Source organism: Micropterus salmoides, unplaced genomic scaffold (assembly GCF_014851395.1).
Source record: "Micropterus salmoides isolate LMB-PRFRI ecotype aquatic unplaced genomic scaffold, ASM1485139v1 Ms_hic_scaffold_15, whole genome shotgun sequence".
Classification (NCBI taxonomy): domain Eukaryota; kingdom Metazoa; phylum Chordata; class Actinopteri; order Centrarchiformes; family Centrarchidae; genus Micropterus; species Micropterus salmoides.
This window is the reverse complement of record NW_024040596.1, coordinates 4,009,529-4,020,869: the sequence shown is the minus strand read 5'-3', so window position 1 is coordinate 4,020,869 and position 11,341 is coordinate 4,009,529. Positions and strand designations below refer to the sequence as shown.

Here is an 11,341-nt window from a genome sequence, read left to right as displayed (position 1 = left end):
AAAACATAAGTTAAACGAAAATGATCTAAAAACATGTAACAAAGACATAGATTAAAATGGATAAAGTCAGGTTTAAGAGGCCTCCAACTGGTAGCTACAGAAAGTAACATTGATGAGCAACATGCACACTCTTTGATAACAAAATCACCTGATCTTCTCCCTACTCCATCTCTGCCGGTGGGGAGGGCAGACAAGAGTACCCTTGTGAGAAGTCTCGGTACTCCAAAGAGTAAATGTAATAGTGCCGGAACTGGTCGCTGGCCGAATCACGGACATTTTTGGCGATTTAGAAATCCTTGCCGGATGCAGGACATGTCCAGGAAAAAGAGGACAGATGGTCACCCTAGCTAAACCTCTGTCTGCTAAACCTCGGCTAATTTTGTCAACTTTGCTAACACAGCCAAACTTCAACGACATAGCAAGCCCCTAATAAGTTCTAGTCCAACTTATAGTCCAACAGCAAGAAGGCCAGCTCAGCATCTATCTGGCATCCTTTCAGCAAAATTAGTACATAATGTTGCTTTAAAAAACAATGATCTTATTGTTAGGCAATTATTTTGTGATTACCTTTTGGTCTTGAGAAGAAAATTTTTCCACTTACTGCCTTGCATTTGAAGACGAGAACACAAGGTAAGCTTCAGATCAGTATTGGATCTTGATCAAAGGCATTTATTCAACCCAGTCTCCCAGAAATGTCCTTCATATATTACTAATTTGCAACACCAAATACATTCTGAGACAAAAGTAATGGCATCTAAATTCCAACATACATACACAAAGAAGAAACACAACTGATGACAACAATGAACACAACTGCCAAGTCCCAAAATGTTAATACTGAATCTCCTAAAAGTTGTAAAAACTTTTTATGATATGTTTGGCATAGGGCTGGACGATTTCACCTAAAATCAAAACACAATTAATTTAACATTTTACCTCCATTACGATTATTGAACGATTATTTTGTTTTTGAGTGTTGTTTTTTGTTGTTGCTTTGTTTGTCCTTATAGTTCACTGACAAGGTTTGTACTGTAAATATGTAAATAAACTATTAAAGCTTGGTTTATTTATTTTTTTTATTCACAGATTTTAAAAATCGATTATCTTAATGTTAATTTATAAGGTAATGTTGACGTCCACATTTGGTGCATGCCGCTGCTGAATTATGAGTAACGCTACTAAAATTTCACTCCATTATTAATGTCAATGCGGAACTACTGGAAAGTAAGCCAGTTAGCGCCTGCTAACATCTCCCGGCGCTTCAAACTCCGGGACTGGACAGGGCACAGTCACGTGACCACACACGCAGTAGTATGTTTTTAAATAGGAACACACAGAGGGGAAAATATTAACAGGATTAAATAATAATAAACCAAAATAACCGACTTTCAGTTTCGATTACTTTTCAAATAATCTTCCAGCCCTAGTTTGGCAATCAAAATACTTCTTTATTGGTTAGAGAAAGGCATGTGGTGTCAGGACCAGGTGCCAGAACTCAAACGCAGACCAGAGTTAGTTCAGGTTAAAGGAGTATTTATTCAAAACCAGTGCAAACACAAAGGCTAAGCAGATGACGTTCTGGTTGGTCAGAGGGTTTGTGGTCCGGGTTCCAATACTCTGGTCTTGTGGTGCTGGTGAATGATCCGAGTCCAGGGGCGAGGCTGGTATTCTGCGGTCAAGACAGAGAAACACAAGGGATTGGAAGGCTGATCTGGCTTTCAAAGGTGAGTAGATTGCAGGATGTGGAACAGGTGTGCTTGATTGACATGATGCGCATCAGGTGAGTAGACCGGAGCACTGGCGACCACGCCCACCAGCAGCCTCAGAGTGTGAGGAGAGCAGAAACAGAGACAGACGCAAACCAAACACACACCAAGCACACAGCACGTACCAAAAAGGGGAAAAGAACTCAAAAACTACATTAACACGCATACCAGAAAGAAGGCCAGGGTCACGACCGGGGGTTCTTGACATGTGGTGTTTTTTGGTCTCTCGATACTCTCTCAAGACTTCCCTACCGTATAAAATAATAATAATGATCTTTTTTTTTAATAAATAACTTCTCTACACACAAGGCAGGAATGTCATAAGCAGATCATAAAACAATTTCAAGCAAATCATTGCAAATAAAACAAATAAATAAACCAGCAAATCAAGTAAAATCAGGAAAAACTCTCCAATAGTTTGTTTTAAGAAGAGATTTAAAAGAGACTTTGTTTATAAAAATAACTAGAGACAAATCTAGTGAGTTATTCAGTCCATAAGGGGAAAGTGGGAAATAATAATATATTCCCCTGCATGCTGCTCAGAATAATCTCAGTCAGTAAAATATAAAAGTCAGCAAAAATAATTGTCCTAAAACTGACCCCTGTGGGACACCATACTTGAAAGGAACAAAGGATGACATGTGGTTATTAATGTTGACAGAGAACCTCCTGTTAAAAAGGTATGAAGGGAACAATTTTTAAATTCCTACCAAGTGCTTCAGCCTGTTTAACAGAATGTTTTGATCAATTATATCAAAGGCCGTGCTAAGGTCCAGAAGAACAAGGAGCTCTACGACGCAGAATAATAAGCTTATAAACTTTGGCTGATTTTTGTTTTTGTTGTTTTGGTTTTGGTATTTCACGTTGTTGACAATAAGAACAATACAGAATATCACCACGTAAATTTTGCCACTAAATGTATTTGAGGCAGCAATTAAGTTAAAACATATTTAACAAATCAAATTAGTAGTATATACATGTAATGTCTAGGAGATGTTTGTGTTATCACCGGAGACTAAATTCAGACCCTGCGGTTAAAAGAAGGCCTATAGATTTAAAGAGAAAATTATACAAGAAATGAATGCTAATTAAAGAAGGAAGGTTATCTATAAAACATAATTTAGATATTCATTTTATTTATCACAGTTTAATCCATCATTGTGGAAAACAGTGTCAGCCCTGATCGGAAATTTGGAAGCCAAGGCACGTGCTGTATCTGCAATGTCATCAAAATTCTCTCTGAAGTTGGTCAGAGAGGAAGAGACTGTAAATACTGTGACAGCACCTGGGTTGATTCTCCTGTGATATTGAAACATTTTTAGCAAACTGTCGACGAGGGAAAGCCATTTGAAGCTGACTGTCTGCCTTTGAGACCAGGCTCTATAATCCTCTGTGAAATATCTAAGCCTGACCTGGGCTGCCATGAAATAAACTTAATTTTCTTGTTAATGCATTAAACAAGAGCCTATATTTGAAAGTGTGAAGCCAGTCTCTCTGTCATCATGGCAACAGCGACTGACCTATTTGGATTTTGTTTTGAGAATGATTCTCCTTTGAACCCTACAGAAATGGATTTACATTTTAATGTAACGCAGTGTCATTGATCCTTGGAGGGTTTTTGCTTTCCTCAAGGTCTGTCGAATATTGATTATTGTCATTATCAAGATGCCTACCTATTATTCTGACACTGAGTAATAAATATTCTATTCTTTTAAAGTGTATATACAGTATATATATATAGTATTTATAGAATTTTGATAGCTGCAGAGATCTAGGAAATGCACAAGAGAAGGGATGACTATCTAACCTGGGTTGCTGTGGCTAATTTTGGTATTTTTAAACCTGGGCCCTCTTTCCACATATTTTGGTGTGGAAATGACTAGTAGGTACAAAACGTTTAGGATGGCTTTAGCCAGCAGCTGTGAAACATCTGCAGTTGTGCAACGTATTCCTTGGGAGCAATTGTGCCCGTCAAAATACCGTCCACAAAAAGCGCTTCTTTTTGCCACTGACAGGCTCAGACTGTTTTACAAGGTGTCTGACGACATCATGGAAAGGATCCCTATGAGTGACTCCCGGTGACATCCTTTGTTTTTAACAAGAAACACAAGTCTCGCTCAAGGACAATCCTCGCTCTGAAATCTCGTGAGAGGCGAGTTGTTGCAGCCAACGCTGGTGGAAACGAGGGAGAGGAGTTTGTTGTGTACGTAGAGGAACTCCTAGCACTTTATTTCCTAATGTTAGTCCAAAACAATAATCTCCTCTCTCCAGCTCTGGATGGAACAGAAGTCAGTCTTCCGGGATTGGGATGGGACAGAAGTATTTCTGTGGGAGTGGGATGGGACACCTCTTGTGTCACCCTCAAGTTTCCACCATCATCTTCCTGCAACAACTTGCCTCTCATGAGATTTCAGAGCGAGAATCCTTGGATGAGACTTCTGAAACAAAGGTGTCACCAGGAGACACTCATAGGGATCCTTTCCATGATGTTACCAGAGACCTGGTTTAACAGTCTGAGCCTGTCAGTGGCGAAAAGAAGCACTTTTTGTGGATGTAATTTTGACAAGCATAATTGCCCCACAGGAAAACATGATTTGTGGTGGCAACTTATTATTTACCTTCACTAACTGATCCTGTGGGGGATGAAAAGGGTTAAATATGAGTTTTGCTGTTAAGGAATATTTCATCTTATCTTATTTTCATCAGAAATTTAACATCAGATTAGACAAAGCAGTTCATTCACTTTCCTAATCTTCCCTCTGAACTTGCCTTAGACAATCTTCTGGAGCTTGTCCTGTAACAGACATGTTACTTCTATTAAACAGAACTTATTTAAATCTTTTGGGTACTAATTCAAGTTGTGTGAGGAAATAAGAACTTTGCACCAAAAAAGCAAATTAGTGTCACTACTACAAGTGTTACTATTAGTGTGCAATGGTTTAATTCAATGCAAAATTTTTCAATATCACCAAATGGATCACACCAATGCTAAATTAGTAAAAAATGATGATACTTGTATCAGATGCAGGGGCTCCCCACCAATACACATGATTGGAACAGGTCCCAATTTACATTACTAATGGAGAAAAATAACTTAAATATTGCAAACTGCTTTCAACATAATTATTAAATGTAATGCAACATTAAGTCATAACCGATTTACAGGGATTTTAGAAATTTTTTAAATTATAGGCCTTATCTTACTTTACTATGGGCTTCCTAAAAACTTTCTGTAGCCAGAATTTGGGAAATCCCACTAAAACACACGCTTTATATATTGTTTATTTATCTATCTATTGATTTCTTTATTAATACAATTTGGAGAATCAAGATAATCAGTCTATTTGCCTAAATGTGCATTATTTATGATTAGAAACATAACTTTGTTTAGCCAGCTAACAATCCACTAATGTTATTGGTCTGCAGGATTTACCCACTAAGTTGCTATGGTAATCTTTTTTTAAGAGCTACTTATAGGCTAATAGCAGAAAACTAACTTTTTATAAATTAGATTAAATGTAGCTTTCATAAACTTTAAAGTTTAACAAATACACTTTAGATTGGATGATATATTTAAATTGCTTTAGCTTTGCTGCTGTTTGTGCCAGGGCTTTTGGTGTATTTTGTTTGACATTTTGAAAACCAAACGCTGATGCAGAAATCCCGAACAAGAGTTTCACAAGGCAACAAGACGCAACTTTCTTTAGCTTAAGGCAAGAACACTTCTCTGCATTTATTAAAAGTGAACGGAAACTCAGACATTGTGTGGACTTTATTCACGTTTTCACAGCTGAGGACCACTTCTTCTTTCTTTTTCTTTTTTTTTGTGAATATGGCCATTGTCGTGAAAGGGTAGCCTGATGTGGTGCCTGCCTCCCCGATTCTTTCCGGTCGCGTCTTCCCCCTCCTTTTCCATGTATTATTCAAGTTGCGACCAAAGAGCTCCGCCGTTTGAGACGGAGTGCTTGTTGACGTCAGCAAACTTCTCCCGCAGCTGTGGAGCCGAAGAGGAGGAGGAGGAGGAGGAGGAGGAGGAGGAGAGCGAAGGAGCCTGCCGCCGCCGCCGCTGCTGCTGCTGCTGCTGCTGGATGTGGACCTGTCTGCGGAGCGCCGTGGACCGCGTACGTGGGCTCTTTTTTCCCCCCTACGGGACTGTTCGGACTTCTTCTCGTTCCAGCGTGAGTAAAAGGCGGTCTGCTTTTCTTCCTGTCTGCCTGCACGGACATTCCCTCACTGCTCTGACTGTTTGGAGTTAGCGGTCGAGTTTCTCCGCAGCTGGCAACAATCTTTTGTGTCGCCTGTGCGATATGTTGTTTGCCCTCAAAAGTCGAAGTTGACATTAGTTTTTGTGGACCGCTCTTCGTGTCTTTTCTTCCTCTGTTTCTGTACGAAATATGCTACATTAGGGTTTCCGTGTTAAACACACTCCCGACCTAACGGGAAACTTTGTTGCGCAAGTCCGTGCAAGGTGGACTCTGGGCTAACGTGTCGAGTTTGCGTCGCTGTTTTTTTTGCTCGACAATACGTTACCTTTCACTAGTTGTGACTTTTAAGTAAAAGAAACAAAACAAAAAACGGCGAATAACTGCGCGACATCCCCTCATTTTGACCCCGTTCCTGTCATTTCACAGGTCGCTTTTCGTGGCAGAAAATCTGGCGCTGTCATTTTCATTCGCGGTGACGTTAGATCTTTTCTTTTATTATTTTAGTTAGTGATGGACGGACATAATGGGGTGTAATTAAAACATTTTGGGATATTAGAAATATCTTACATTGTCTGTAGTCTGTCGAAATATAAACGGGAAAGCACAGACACATTTCAGACACATTTATTCTAAAGCAGTGACCAAATCTAAACTGTCTGTTGAGTATTTGTGAGTACATCACTATGTCAGAGGTGGCTCATATTTGATGTCAGTGTGTTTAGATACATATAGAGTGTGCATGTGTGTGTTGAGGTCCTCGCTTTCGTTATTTTCCCAGACATCATATTGAGACCAGTGCCACTCAACCTTCAAAATGAACAAGGATCTATTAAATGGCATTTACCTTCCATCTTCACTTCACTCAGATATCCTGCCTGCATAATTGTTTTCAGCGGGGGTTCAGCACCACCATAGCTTTGTAAATTGTCTGCCATTGTGTGCTGTGAGATATTAATAACTTATGGATACACCCATTACTTTGAGGGTGGATGAGCATCTGCCTGTGTAGTACTACCTCCAGTTTCTGTCTCACAGTTCTCATTTCATGGCTGAGAAGTCACCATTTTCTATGCTTGTGAAATACAGGTTTTTGCAGATTTGTTGAAGTCAGCAATAACCATTGTTTTGCAATGTACATTTTCAATCTGCAGCCTGCCTTTTAACAGGTTGATGGCGTAACACTCGTTGAACAAGCCTTGGATGTTTTTCAGCCACTGGCAGTAATTGAATAGCTGCTCGCCAAGTGGCTCATATGGTATGCTGTGGAAATCAGCATGAATTAGCCTTGAGGAGTCTACAAATTGCAATTCAGGACAGCAGTTTTTTATGTTCCCAGTAGTCTGCCAGGACTGGAACAAGGTGGTCACGGAGATCTGATTTCAAGTAGAGTTAAATAAAGGTCATGGAAATTAAATTGAAAGTCGTATTCAGCTAAAACAGTCCTGCTCGGCACCCCACCACAAAGCATTAAAGAGTGTCATTGAAATATCAGCAGTGTCATATTGACTTTTTTAAACAATTCTGCTGTCATTTGTGCCCAAATGCCATCAATCCAGGTGCATTTACTGCACCTCCTGACAAGTGCCCCATATCCTAAGACATGGAATTGCTGCTAATGTTGTAAAGCTAAGAACGCTCAAGCAGTAAAAATCTCCTGCAAAATGCATGGAATTCACTGTTGTTTGAGAGTAAAATAAATAGGTTTCACAGGGACACATCACTTTGAATTGGAACATGGCAGTGGTGATGTTAATGACATGGAAACTGTGTACACGATATTCTTGGTGTTCAAGTGGTAAGTTGTGAGAACGCCGCTGCAAGGCAACGGCAACATGGACGCCAAAAGGGAAAAAAGTCCATTAAGTTACTGTGGCCGTCTAGAAGCCGCAGAGGCTAACAATTTAGCAAGCTAGCCAGCAAAGAATGTAATGCAGGAAATGCAAAGGCATGATGAAATGGTGAGGCAGTTGGGGATAGCAACAGTCAACAGGATTACTTTTGATTCTGAATGGATTTCTTAGCAGATTTGTGGAGTTTATCCTCAGTGGACTTCAGAGTGAGTAGCCTGCTGCAAAGAATTAGAGTAAGTTGTGATTCCACTAATTGTGTCCGACATCTGTGTGTTCAGATTTGACCAAATGATGGCCCCTGAGAGGATGGGCTGTGGGTTTTGGTGTGAATAACATGCACCAGGTCCAGAGGGTTAAATGTAGCAGTACTACACAGTGGCTTTAATTTAGCCTACCTTTAGCAGAATTGCTGCCAGGAAATCAATTAGTACAGGTGATGAGCACAATCAGTCACCTGCTGAGCCGAAGCAGACGCATCCTGGCACGCATTGTTATCAGTGTAGGCCCTAGGTGATGGTTTAAACTGTAGCCTCACTCTATAAACATGTGGCCTGTGGCTGTGTGATGAAGCGCCTCTGCTTGTTTTTCCTGAAGCTTAATAAGCCTCATATTTAGAGCAGGACTAGTCGATCTGAAAAATAATTTGCATCTATTTTGAGAATCGATTCATCATTTCAGTCATTTTCCAAGTAAAAATAGTGTCAGATTAGAGGATTTGCTGGGGAGGGAGTTAACTGATTATCTTCAAAACTATGAAAACTAGGGACGCACCGAAATTTCTTGGCCAAAACCGAATATAATGAAAATCTTTCCCGGATACCGAACAAGGTTTTTCCATTCCAAAATTTTTTCCTTTTATTTTGCTTTTTTTTTTTTTTACCACTGCATAAATTAAATAGTCAAAATTAGCTTTTTCCCCCAGTGTTTCCCACAGGATTTGGAGAGACTATGGTGGAGGGGTCCGAGGCTCGATAGGGTCCTGTAAAGTAAATTAAATGAGTCCACTTACTTTTAATGGACACATGTAATATTTTTTTATACTTTCTGTGAATATAATCCAATTAATCTTATTGCCATACTGTGTAGACACCTTATTTTGAAAACCGGACATTGTCACATGTGTTTCCTCGCACTAAATTCATCAAGTCCGACCCAATTATTAATAATGTTGTATGTGGTTCTCATATCGCGTAACATGAAGACTTCACAGCGTCTCTTCAGGTAGGAGACTCATACTGCAACACTCTTTGTAAACAGAGAAACTGAGAGGATAAAGTTGCTAACCCGCCTGTCAGCTCGCTCTGGGCCGTTTCAGTGGATTTACCATAAAGGCTGTAATACGTGTGCACTCCAAATTTAGGTGCACACGTATTAGGTGTAGTTTAAACTTCTTCTCACAAACCAGTCAGAAACAATCAAAGCGGGTCAGATGGTTTGTTGCCTTTCCCAAGAAGTCAGCCACAGATGGAGCGGATGTGCTAGGAGACAATTCAGCAGAACAGCGTCTGCAAACGGCGATTTCTGTTTCCACAGGCTGGTTAGAGCTTACTATGACCAGTAAACTGATCTTAATGTGTCTGCAAATGGCAATCTTTGCGTCTTTCACAGACACTTTAGAATGTTTCCACACTGCCGACATGTCAACTTAATTGTTTTTGTAAAAATATATTCAGTCTTTTGACTTATTAGGCCGAACGTGAAGTGCTGTTTTTGCTTTTTCATGCTGATTAATTTCGGTGGCCGAGCGTTCGGTGCATCCTTAATGAAAACAAGACATTTTATGGTGTAACCTTTCGCCATTTGTGGAAATGTTGTAGAATAACAATGATTTGCTTAATTTTACTCAAATCCACCATAGGCCACATGTACCTGGTGTGTTTAGACAAGGCTGTTGCTTAAATGTGACTTGCTCTGTTATTAATTTGCAGGATGTGTGGTTTGCGAGGGCAACAAGACGGTATGAAGTGTTTTGGGTTTTTTTGTTGACATGGAAGTTTCCATCAAGAAAGCGGTCCTGAATGTATAGACTTATGGGTGTAGTCGGCTTGTCATCACGTGTTACACTGACCCCAGCCTCTGTATGTGTGCGGTCCTGTTGTCTGACACGTGGATCTTGTATAATATAGTGACTGCGATTACAGGAGTGGCGTTCCCATGTTGATTGATGACGTGTGAGAAATGACCAGGTCTCGGCACATTCGGCGGTTAGTTAGGAAAATCAACCTCTTGCTTCTGTAACGTTGACGGCACTCATGTTTACCTCTCATCGCCTGCCTTCAAAAGGTGCAGCAGGCACTTCATCTATCAATGCAAGATCACAGTGACTGATAGCATCATTACCATCAGCCCATGCTCCCCGTTCCTCACTGTCACCAAAAACTCTATTACAGCAGCTTCATCTTGCTGTTTGTTGTCAGATTGCTGGAAAGCTGAAGTGACTTCAGCCTCATACTCAGTCGGAAACATCAAACAGCTTTTCATCCACCATCACCATTTCAGCTGCTACCTCTGTAATCAAAATTGAGCAGGGAGATTACACGACTGCGTATCGCTGGCTCAATTTTCTTATCGTCATCCCTATGTCAAAACCAAATCCTTCTCATAGGCTAAAACCACTCCAGTGACCTGTCTAAGTCAAGATAATTGATATTTTTGTCTTGCGGAGCTAAGGCGTTGACTCCCACAAATGTCAAAGCCTTCTGTATCCCCGTCTCTGTGATTGAATTAATCCTCTCAGCATTTATTATACATCTCAATTAATCATGGGCTTTTGCAAATGAGACACTGAAGGAGCCTTCGGGTCTATGCATGGTACTGCCTGTTTCCGTACTCGTGTCCTGCTTCTTTTGTCTTTCGTGGATGAGACTGGTATTGTTTTTTTTAAATAGAGGCTCCTTTCCAGCGCTAATGGCTCGTCTTTGTTGTCTATATGATGTGTCATTCTGGAATTGTGTTAAGACGTACAAAGAGGAAAAAAAATAAATTGATAGAGCTAAGTCCCAGGCACTTAAATAGGTACATTTTACATTCAGTGCTTTGACGTTTGAACAGAAAATACCACTTTTGTACAATTTTCTAAAGCATCTAGCATATTAATTGAGCCTCATAGCTTACCAAAGAGGTGGTGTAATGGTATGATGATTGAAACATTACTGGACAGTTGTTTTTATTCTATTTCAATAAAATGTGCAATACAATGTACGGTTCTAGCTGCATAAATGAATCTAAATACTTTTGTTTACTAACCTCACTTCTAGTTTGAATTCTTCTTCGATACGTGGGTCATTGACAAAGAGTCAAACCACACTAGAACTGAAATGAAATGTGTTAGTGAGGATGCACGGATCCATATTTTTCTGTCTCTGTTGTGATTCTGATACGTGGACATGAACTCATTGTAATCCTTTTTCTATAAGATAACGCTGGCACCAAAAAAGAGGTTGGCAGCCTAATATGACCGATTGGTCATGACGATACCTGGTCTGCTAAACAAGGTCAGTATTGGGGCTGATTCGGAATC

At 40.0% G+C, this 11,341-nt stretch overlaps 1 protein-coding gene across 3 annotated transcripts in view; it reads left to right on the top strand.

Annotated features, from left to right (window-relative positions):
• Positions 1-5,727: 5,727 nt before the first annotated feature.
• Positions 5,728-11,341, top strand: part of gulp1a (GULP PTB domain containing engulfment adaptor 1a) — a 78,902-nt gene continuing 73,288 nt past the window's right edge. The window contains exon 1 of one of the 3 annotated variants that reach the window (XM_038720073.1): positions 5,728-5,944. The gene's annotated coding sequence lies outside the window, so the exon portion shown is untranslated. The remainder of the gene's footprint in view (positions 5,945-11,341) is intronic. The other 2 variants (XM_038720069.1, XM_038720072.1) reach the window with 2 other exon arrangements.